Raw genomic sequence first — 11149 nt, forward strand, 5'->3', positions numbered from 1 at the left:
TGCGGAAAGGCTGATGTCGCTAATTAATCTTTCCGCTCTCAAAATATCGTCGGGGGGGCGGGACGGGATTTTTTTTGGTGAAGCTTTGCCCGTGTAGTTCTCTCACGGGCCAATACAGGCTGGCCGTGTTCCTGCCCTGAGCTGATGAGGCACCTTGTAGCTCCCCGGAGGCGGCTCTGGCTGACTCGGGCCTCCGGCTGGCCTGGAGCAGGGAGGCAGCAAGCTCGGCCCTCTGTGGTCCCCTGCACAGGCCAAGCACCCTGCGGGAGCCGTTTCCCCGGTTGTGATTAGGCTGATGGCTGGTTGAACGTAATATATCAACAACGTTAATGTGATAACACTGTCTGGGAGCAACAGTACAGTTCTTTACATAAAGACCTGGGGAAAAATAAGAGTATTTGGTTGAACACATGATTTCTTTCCATCTATGGTTATCTTCAGGATTATGAAATTCTCAGGGCCTAATCCTCTAATCCTTGTGAGTGCATGTCATCCTTAGTCATGCCAGTAATACCACTTCTCTCATTCCAAGTTGTTATTGCTCCTAGGTGTATCCAATCTCCTGTGAAATGTTGAAAGGCAAACCTTCTGAAGAAGTCAAGATGAAATACCTCTGCTTTTGCCCAAGCAGAGAGGAATGGGAAGCAGTATGTGTGGTATGTGAAGTGGAGGTGTACCTATTGGTTGCAAGTAAGCATGCATTTGATCTGAAAATTGTACACATTAAGCCCAGGAAAACTGTGGGTGCGTGAACAACTCATTAATCAGTCTGGTTATTTCAGTGAACTAATTTGCAAACCTACTGCAAGGTGGCTGCGGGAGAAAACACTGCTGCACAAATGCATGAATTCTTACTACTTGATAAGAAAAATAAAAGACTGCCTGGAATGTAATAGAATTTCAAATTGCAGTTGAGCCAAAATCTAGTGCTGGGCTAATGAGCATTATGCTCTCAAGTTATTAGGCTGACTTGAAATGTTTAGGATAAACTTGGGATGAACTAAAGCGTCGCCTCAAAGAGCAAGAGGAATGGGAACAAAGAAAAGTGGTGCGCTCTTCCTTAATGGAAAGAAAAGGGAGGAGTTAGTCTGAACACTTTGTAGTTGCTCATCTCCCCTGTATTTGCTATGAGACAAAGCTCAGGCCTCACAAGAGTGAATGTGTCTAATGTTGCAGACTGATGAAGGGCTCTAATGGAAATGTGGGGCAGTTAGGAGCAATAAAAGGTTTCAAAGAGCTTGTAGATTGCAACTTCTTCATCTGTTATCTCTTCTTGCATTAAATGGAATCTGCCTGTGGTAGAAAAATGACAATTAGCTTAAAGACTGGTTCTAACATAACATATTTGGACCTTGCAAATATCCAAATTCAATTGCAGATTTGCTTGAATGAAGAAGACGAAAGAATACGATGACCGTGTGAGAAGTTGCACATCACCACATCCCATTGAAATAGCTGCCTGTTGATGATAGCTAAAGGATTTCCCTTTCGAAAACTCTGCATTATATGAGAATTATAGTACTTAATTGTATCAGATAAAATATTAATTAGAGCTTCTAGCTGTTACTGAAGCTCGTGTCTGAAATAAGTTGTTTATGTTAATGCATATTAGCAGGACTTATCACCACCAACAGGATGTTATTGGAGAAACAAAGCAAACAGAAGTGGGTGGTGTTTAATAACTTTCCTAGAGGTGGCAGTACTTGACTAGAAGCCAGGAATCCAGTGCCCCGTGCTGGCTTATTGTCTCCTGATAATTAAAATGGTAATGCAAACTGTAAGTCCTCTGTGCAGTTTGAACATTGAATTGACCTAACCCTAGAGTATCCACTGTGTGGAGAGGAAGGGGGCAATGAGAAGGGAAGATGGCCTTACGTTTGCTAAGCTGTCGCACGCTCTCAGAAGAGCAACGATCGGATCATGTTACGACCACAGCAGAGCTTGCAAGAACTCTTCTGTATGCGTGTATCTGCCAGTAGAACAGACTGCAAGGATTTAACTTACCGCTACTACACTTCAGTTCAAAATCCAGCCTAAACTTAGGAGGCTTATGGCAGAAATAAAAATCTATTTTTTCACTAAGTTGTATGTGAAGGATGTGTACAGCCCTTGGTCGTGTGCCAGCGGTGGGTACTGAAGAAGCTCCAGCCCTGGCATTTGTTGGGAGCTGAAACTGCAGGTCTGTTCTGGGGAAGAACACAAAGGGATGTGAAACTTGAGGTTGCGCTATGCCGACAGGTGCCTTCCGTATTGGCATCGCCACTAGATGTCAGTGCATGAAACCACTTCTTCACGCTGAGCAAGCTGGCGAAATTGGGAATCGGCTTGGGAAGAGAGGGAGCTATTTCTTCGGGGTGCAAAACTGGTGTAGCTTCTGCTTATAAGGATCTCCACTGGGGTTAAGCTCCCTTTAATAAGGTTCTTCAGACAGACTTGCAGTCTCTTAGCTCTGTCAGAATTTTCCAAGTAGGAAATCGGGAATTTTCTGATGCTACACCAGAAGAAAGTTTAGCAAGTGCTTGATGACTTGAAATTTCATTTTAAATCACTCAAAAGTGATTTTTGGTTTTTAAATCCTTGGTTATTGAATATACGTAGGTGCTAGATTGCCACTGATGTCAGCAGAGTTAGCTACCTGAAATCCCTTGGCCCTGAAGATCTCACTGAATCTGTTGAAATCTCTAGGCCTTTAGCCTCGCTTTGGAACTTAGGCGTAGGTACATTCACTGTTGTATTTAAAAAAATGAAGACAACCTCTTGCTGAATCTTAGAAAATACAGGCAATGAAAAGGGAATTTTCACCAAAACCAATCTGCATAAACAGGTACAGGCATCAATAGGTTGAAATTAGGTTTAAAACTCTAGCCTCCTGCCTTGGTTCCCACTTGCTCTGGAGACATGGCATTGAGTGAGCTGCCTGCAGGATCTTAATATAGCCATCACTTATGTTAGTGATAATATAAAGTAGGCTTGCTTATGTAGGAATTGTTAAGAAGCAGAAGCAATGCTTGTAAAGTACTTCAGGTTTTTCAGTTGCTAAGTGCTTTGTAAATGTTAAAGCATTCACTTTAATTGCTCTGTGCGTTACTTGCTATGATGCAGAACTACTTTACCTACTTAAGCGTGTTTTAAGGCAAGTGAGAGAAAAGCTATATAATGAAAAAACACTATAAAAATATCTGAAGTGCTATACTTGAATAAATCTTACTTGCTTTTAGGTATCATCTGAGTCCAGCTCTGGGGCCTAGAGTTAGAGAAAGACTAGGATAATGATGAAGTGCTGCAAAAATCCAGAGCACTGTTATACAGATATGAAGATCCAGGACGGCTGCTTCTTTCACTTTCACGTCTTCAGAAGGTGAGTAGAGGTGGCTTCCCCCTGGTTTGGGTTCCAGCTTAATATTTTTAAATGTTTGGTTTTTAGGTGTGGTAGGTCTGGGCAATAAGAGCAGCATCAGAGAACCTCTTGACCCAAGCACATAAAAGTTGAAGAATTCCTGATCCGATCTGATGTGTCTTAAAGACCCATATGGGAGTGGGTCACTGTCTCTCACAAGGGCACTTTAACTATAGAATAACTGAGGGCCAGCTGCTGTTTGCTGGCTGTATTTTTGGACATATATTTTGGACAACGCAACCTGATCTGCATTGGCCTGGCTCTGAGCGGGGGTTGGAGCCTAAATTATTCTGACTGTCACTAGCTGAGAAGCTTGAACTTGGTTCTTGACAAAGTATAGTCAGTGCTGCGCAAACAGGTTAAATGCAGATACGTGTATACAAGTGGTAGAAGGTGCTGGGCATGGAATTTAACGTGGTAGAAAATCTGCTGTGGAACCTGGGCTAGCAACGAGCTTGGCCCTGGTTTTTTGAGTCTTGACTTGTGTTTACAGCTGAAGAGGCCAGCTCTCCAGCGGGCCTTGGTACACTTCAGAAGCAAACCCAACAGCAACGAATGTATTTGATTCAGACAATCGTAGTGCTGAAGCTAGTCTAGCCTGTGGGATTTATTTCCAGATTGGCATAGTATTTTTTACTTTCACGTAAAAAAAACCCAACCAACTCATCAGCTGTTGCACATCAGGAGGACTCCAGTTTTGAGAGGATGTGTTTGCAGACAGTTCAGCAAACAGCTGGGGGAGGTGTGTGCTTATTTTTTTTTTTAAAGCCTGAAGCTGGTTTAGATTTGAATGGATACTGAGTTGTAGCATAAATAGTCACAGAAACCCCTGTATAGAGAGTTGTGGCCATGTACCATGCACTGAGCTGAAGTCTTGCAGAACACAACTAGCTGTAGATGGATAGGGGTGTTTCAGTAAACTTGAACAGAATTCATGCACTCGCTCTTTCCCCGGGGCTCTGGCATGCAGACATCTGAGCGGAGTCTGTGTTTTCTGGCATCAGGAGCAAGGTCAATCCAGTTTGGCCCACATCTTTTTTTTTTGTAATTGTAATGGAAAAAAGACCCAGTCTGAGTTTTGCTGAAAGCAGAAGTTTTTCACTTAGTTACAGCTGAATATAGCCACACTTCCTGGTTCCCTCCCTCCCCTGGGTCTCGTAGTATAATCTAATTATTAAATCATTGCAATAAAAGTACGTTTTGCCCTGGCAGGACTAAACTCTATTGATAGTCCAGATATTTTTATGCCATCCTTGTCCTGCTCCTGCCAAAATGGGTTATTTTTTGGATTCTCTTGTCTGCCTTTGGATTTGTGATCTGCTCCTTTAATACATTCCTTCCAGTCTAGGCAGTGCTCTCCAACTGCCTGGCACTGATGTTAATGCCTTGCTTCCTAATCAATCAAGTCGGCTGCATGCTTCCTTAAAGGAAAACTCTGCTCATGTTGTTCAGCCCAATGACACAAACTTTCACAGGTGTAAGAAACATTTGTCACTAAAAATGACACTGATGTGGGAAGTAAAGGTGAAACTTTATCCTGTTTGGCATTTCTGAGCCCATCCTGTGGGCAGTTCTTTTTCATAAAACTGACTGTGGTACTGTGGGCAACTAGCCACAGACTTTGCAGCTCAGTTTCCAGCTGACATGAATATCTTGATTGTAGTAAGAACTTTGGGGATATTAAGAACAGGTTATATGTGACTACAGTAGGGACAGAATTTGTCTTTGCTTGCTCCACTAATTAAAGAGTGGTCCCTAATCACCATGTTCTGTGCCTCAGGTAGTTGCCTGCAGTAGTGGAGGTAGAGGGATAATTTAGGATGTGCCTACTGTCTAGATCCAGAGTGAAAATAGGAGGCAGGTGACAGAGAAACCAAATGTCACCCCAAACTAAAGGGTGGAGTATACCTGGAGGCTCAGCCAAAGGTCAAGAAAATAAGCGACCTTAAGACAAGGAGTGAGAGAAGATTGTAGTAAGACAAGGTGGAAGTAAGAACCGGAGCCTGGCAAAACGGTTTTGACAACAACAAACTACTACCAGTTTGGTACATTGAGCAATACCATTGCTGGGATGGCCTGATTTACTCTGATATCAAATATGTATCAATTTGGCTTCTCCTCTGTTTAGGCAGGTTTATCTTTCCCTTAGTTTCCTAGGAGACTGATTAGCTCTGCCTTAAAACTGAAGGAGCCAAAGAAACACCAAACTGAATGCAAATTGCCAATGGAGAATGGGAGGATATATCTGGAGGAAGCATATCACAGGATGGGAGCAGTAGCTTTTACACCAGTTTGTATTATGCGATATGATCGCTGTCCTTTATACCTCTAATTAGAAAAAAACATATTGTCTTACTTGGAGAAATTTGTCAGGTAAGTAAAGGTTGGGGTGAGCAATGTTACTGCTTTCTGGGGACTTGTGTCCTGTTAGAAGTGCGCTGCTGCAAAATGGCTGTTCCTAGGATAAGGTTTATGTGCCAGCTGGAACTGCTGATTTCCTTTGAAACTCCTGGTTTTGTAATTATTCATGGCAAAAAAAAAAAGTTTCTTCCCATATGAACTTCTGGCTTGCTGAGTTCTGAGGTGAGCCAAGTAGGTTATTTTCTTCAGCGTCTGCATTTTTTCCTAATTACATTGTGCCAGTTGTTACCACACAGTTTTATTTACCTGTGCTTCCAAATTCGTAAGTTCCATGTTCTGGAAAAGTTCAGCAGCACTTCTTGGGGAGCTTGTCTTGGGACTGCCTTGTATCTGTGAGGGAATAATATTCTTGTGCCAAATACAGCCCTTTATGTAAACTTTTTTCCTATATCGTGTTTCTGGCACTTTCTAATCTAATTTGGTTTCAGGAAATAGAAAGGTAGTGCTGCGTGACTGAGCTGCCGTGCTTTGCCAGATGGTAGCTGATGGGTGAACTAGAGCTCTAATCGCCGACACTCTTCTGTGCAAACTGAGAAACCGTGGGTTTGCCTATCCTAACAACATAAAGGTTCCTTTAACACACATTCTCCTAAGCAAGCTGTCATTCCTTAATGGTGAACGTTTTGCATCTAATGCAGCCCGTATTATTCCACAAAATCTTACGAAGTCTCTGATGTTGGCTAACTCCCGAATCCATGTGGTTGGGCATGGTAGGAGAAACAAGATCCTCTCTTCGGATGAGATAAGTGGGATCCGCCGGCATAGATCAGAAGTCCTGGTGTCCCCTAGATGTCCTGTATCTCGCTGCAGACAACCTTTGTGTGTCACATTGAACTTTCAAATGCCAGCTCCTGCAGAGATGCACGGCCTGGCACAAAGCAGGGGATTGCTCTGAATGCCATCAGCACTAATGGTGATGTAAAAGAAAATTGGAAATCACGTTCCCAAACTTCTCCAAGTGTACGATGAAAGGATGCCAAAGAGTGTAATAAACTTCGTCCCTGCTGTGTCTGTTTTCCAGCAGGAGAAGCTGCAGGGTCACAGCAGTGGGATGATCAGATGGCTCTTGTAGTGGGTAGAAGGAACCCAAGCAGCAGCGGAGGATGTTGCAGCAGCAGGTATGAGACATGCTTTATTATGGCTGTAATTTTGAGTCCCTTGCCTGTTTTGAATTGATTTGTCGGTACTTGACTGACTTGCTCTCCTTGGTCTCCTCGTATCCATTTACATGCTTTATTACGATGCTGGCAGCGCTGGACATCAGTGTTTACTTTTAAGTGCGCTCTTTCTGGTATATTGATGATTCATACTATTAGGAGAGGCTTCCTGCTTTTCCATGACTTAGTGAAAATGATCTATTTCATAATGTCTCCTTACTCTTAGCAGGGCTTGTGCTCTGTTCCCAGAACTCCCACTGTTTTCACTGCAAGCATGACCAGACTGTGAAATAGCTTGGCTGGTCTGGTGAATAAGCTGTTAGTCTCTTTTAATAAACTGCAGTTTTATTTATCTTGCTGCTCTTTAGAGCTTTTCATCTCAAAACATTGGAGTGCAGAAGCTGTCCAGTAGTGAAATGCAGCCATCTCTCTTGGGGCTAGAGTGGGAGGCAGACAGGCAGGCATTTTACTCCACAGTTTGGAGTGAGAGGAATTTTGTTCAAGGACAATGAGGGAAAGCTTAGCTTGTGTGCTGAATGACCCTTTGATCTTCCACGTTCATGCTCAGCTGATCAGGACTTTAAATCTAAGCTCTGTCTCCCTCCTACCCATAGCAAACAGCCAGAAATATAATCTCATCTAGGACTTGAGCACTGGACCAGAATGACAGGACTGCAGTGGTGAGTGTTGGGCCTTACCTGTCTCCTGTTTGCCTGTCACTTCCTCAAGTGACGCTGACATGAAGCTAAAGAATGGTGGGTAGCAGTTCTGGGATGTGTAGTGGGGTGTACTCAGAGGTCCAACGGGGAAGGGAAGGCCAAGCCTGTGACACAGAACTATTCTCCTGCGTGCCTGTAAATACTGAGGAACTGGACAGTGCTGTAGTGTTAAAAGGTGACTTTCTGGAACACACTGAATAGGTCGGTCCATAGCCATGAGGTGCATTGGATGATTCTGAAGCTTTGGGGTGTTTGCTAATTGTGATGAAATGACTGGCTTTCTGAGGCTCTGAAAACTGAGAATGGTTAATTGGTGGTGTGGTAGGTCAGCTCTCCTTCTGTGCAAGGAGAGAAGGCCACAGAAACTGCTGCGGCAGAAGCAATGGAAACGAGCAGGCAGAGTACGATGAGAAGTTGGATCCTTGAGCAATTGTAAAAGATTGTGTTACTTCTGCTACTATGCAGCACATCATTAGGAACCTTAATTACGGGGAGATGACTGCATTGCGTAGGCTAGAGTGTAGCCTGCAGGAATGTAGGAACTTTAATTTTATAACGCTTACTCTGTGGTGTGTGTCTCTGTTGGGGAAGGATACAGAAAGGCCTGTTCTTGTTGCAAATGAAACAAACTTGGCTGGCTGATAAAGTGCAACTCATCTGAGCTAGAATGGCTGTAGCCCATTTGATAGGTAACAGCTGGTGCTTTCTTGCCTCTTCCTACATATTAAAGCAAAATGTGGGTTTTTAAACCCTGAGGGAAGCATTTGGTGAAAGCAGAACTTGGACTTGAGACGGCGTGGTGCTTAGCTTAGTTGTGCCGATCCACTTCATTTTTTTTTTTTTTTCCAGTATTCCTTGCTATATTTATAACATGAGATACGGTGAGAACAACCAGAGGCACAGCTGTGTGACCTCCTTTATGCTAAAACAAAACAGCACAGAGGAGTGAGTATTTTTAGTTTGTTCCAGCTGTGGGTATTGGGTTCAAATCATGGTGCCTTTAAAAAGACAGCGTGGCAGAGAAACTGAAAGGTGAATTTGAATTTCTAGGTTGGAAAGACTGACTCTGAAGGGTTCCTAGAAAAGTTGAGCTACCAGTCTGTCAGTGAAAAAAGAATATGGTCAAAACTCCTCTATTTGGCATTTATAACTACTTTTCATTTCAGTTTTATGTTCTCCTGAACACCTGTACTTTGGTAGTTCCTTCTCCATTTCTGTTTCTTGCATTTCATTTCCTGTTTCTTTGCTAATACCTACTATGGACCTTAGGAAGGAAATATTTTCAGGAAGAGTGTCTTTGACTTGTAGAAATGTCTGTGTACAGAGCAGCAGCGAGGTTTCAAAGATCAGCTAGGTATGGTTTTACCTTGTTTCTGCAGTGGGAGCGGGGGTGAGAAGAACTGTTAGGAGAACAGACGCTTGAGGACCCTTGTTTAGTTTAAAACTTAACTTTAGGTTGAAAGATTGTAAGTGAACAGAGAAATACTTGAACTGTCTTCTGGTGAGTGCTGTTAACTCTCAGAAATGCCCCTAACGCTGCCGCTGTTCTGGAATGTTCCCCTGCCCTTAGGACAGTCCTGAGCAGAGATCATTGTGCCTCCTTGCGTGACTGAGTTTCCACCTTATCAGACATCTCGCAGCACTCCTTGCTAGAAGAGATAGGGATGATTGGTTTGATGGGTGGCATTTTGTTTGTTTACTAAGATCTAATAACCAAAGCTGTGGTCTGTCTCATCTTTGCTTCCATCAGGAGGTACGTTCTGTCTTTTCCTTCGGTAACTGCAGTATTGCAATATATGCCACCTCTTTCCCCCCCCCACCCCCCAGGATTTTTCTAGAAGCGAGAGGATGGCACTGTCTAGTTTCCCATCTGTTGCCTGATGACGTGCAAATAGAAACAGCCGGCCTTGTGAGCGGAGAGATACAGGAAGAAGATGGGGAGTGCTGCTCTGCCGCGATAGCCACCGGGGGAGACCAACTGTCTGCTGCTGTCACAACCTCTCCTCTCCGGAGAGGCTGGCACGAAGCCCGGGCTCCTTTGCCACCTCATGCCTTTTCCCCCCTCTTCTTATCTAGCCGTGCCACAGCTTCCCAGGCTCCTGGGTTAGATAGATCAGCCCCACCCTTTTCACTTGGATAGATGCTTCCTTTCCCTAAACCCACATAGCTGCGTCCGTCTGGAGGCAGAATATAGGCCTGGACCCGCAGCAGGTAGACTCTGCTTGGAGGTTTAGTCGAGGTACGGCGAGTGGAAAGGGTGAAACATAATGGCCTTTATTTGAGGACTAGTTAGTCTAAAAATATGTTTTAGGGAACTAAAATGAGGGAAAGAAGCCTGCATGTCGTGATTTCTTTTCAAGAAATCAAACACCATGGTATAATTATAAGGTTTAAATGGAAGACGTGATCAGAAATGGTGCTTGAGGAACGGGAGGTCAGAGGATGGTGAATGACGGGCTGCTGAGAGCCCTGGGCAGGGGGAAGGACCTTTTCCTCTGCACCTGCGGGGTGTGAGACTGCAGGGACAAATGGAGGTGAGGCACTGTGGAGGAGCCTAATCTTGAAAAAGGCCGTGGGGGCAGATTCCCAAACACGTAGCACTGGAAAAAACGGTATCTTTAGTACTTATGGTTTCAACTTTGCCTTCCCCAAATCCTGAGCGTTCCACTTTTCCTGCGGCCCTATCCAGAGCTTTCACTTTGTCCTTCCTGAGGCCGTGTTCCCCCGCAGCCTGCTTTCTGGGTCTGTGTTCTCAGGTCTGCATCCCTCTCGTGTAAGTAGCGGTCGATTCCTGCGGGCGACATGAGATGGCAGGCAGCGGAAGGAACAGAAGTTCTCTGGAAATAAGAGCTCAGCAAAGCTCTCCTGAGTCAAGGGCACGTGGCGGTGGGAAAGACGGGGAAGCAGAGGAGGAGGGTCCTCGTCCGACTGCCATTGAAGCTGGCGTTCGCAAGGGTCAGATCCTGCGAGTCACGTCCTGGGCACAAAAGGCCCAACGCGAGCGGCGAGGCCGGGTGCCCTCGTCCTGCCCGGCCTGCGCCCGACGGAACTACTCGTGCTGTACGACCAGCACATGCAGCGTCAACGCTCCATGTCTGTGCTCCTTTTTCCAGCTATGCGTTTTTTTTTAACAACCTTAATTCGGCCTGGGGGGGGGGTGTGTGTTGTGGTGTGAGATACCTTGAATTTCAGGTGTCCGAGGGGTGCACAAAACTGGACTCGCGGTGGGGTTTTCCACAACAGGTTTTTCTAGTTCAAAGGCAAACAGCAGCTGCCGTCTTCGCGGTGCTCGGAGCTCCGGCAGAAACAGCCCCAAAAGCTTAAAAAAGGCTCCGCTTCTGTCAGACGGGGGGGGGGAGCGTGGCTCGGGGCTCGGTGCCCCGTCCTGCTGGGAGCCTGCGGTACGATCTTGACTGTTTTTAAGCTTTTTTGCTTCTTTCTGCCTTTCTCCTTCC

At 44.9% G+C, this 11149-nt stretch overlaps 1 long non-coding RNA gene across 1 annotated transcript; it reads left to right on the plus strand.

Annotated features, from left to right (window-relative positions):
- Positions 1–558: 558 nt before the first annotated feature.
- Positions 559–6396, plus strand: LOC103915192. Its single transcript, XR_663513.1, has 3 exons — positions 559–690; positions 3219–3358; positions 6247–6396. It is a non-coding gene; the product is annotated as an uncharacterized LOC103915192 (long non-coding RNA).
- The last annotated feature ends 4753 nt before the right edge of the window (positions 6397–11149 follow it).

The sequence above is a fragment of the Pygoscelis adeliae genome, unplaced genomic scaffold (genome assembly GCF_000699105.1).
Source record: "Pygoscelis adeliae isolate BGI_AS28 unplaced genomic scaffold, ASM69910v1 Scaffold504, whole genome shotgun sequence".
NCBI lineage: Eukaryota > Metazoa > Chordata > Aves > Sphenisciformes > Spheniscidae > Pygoscelis > Pygoscelis adeliae.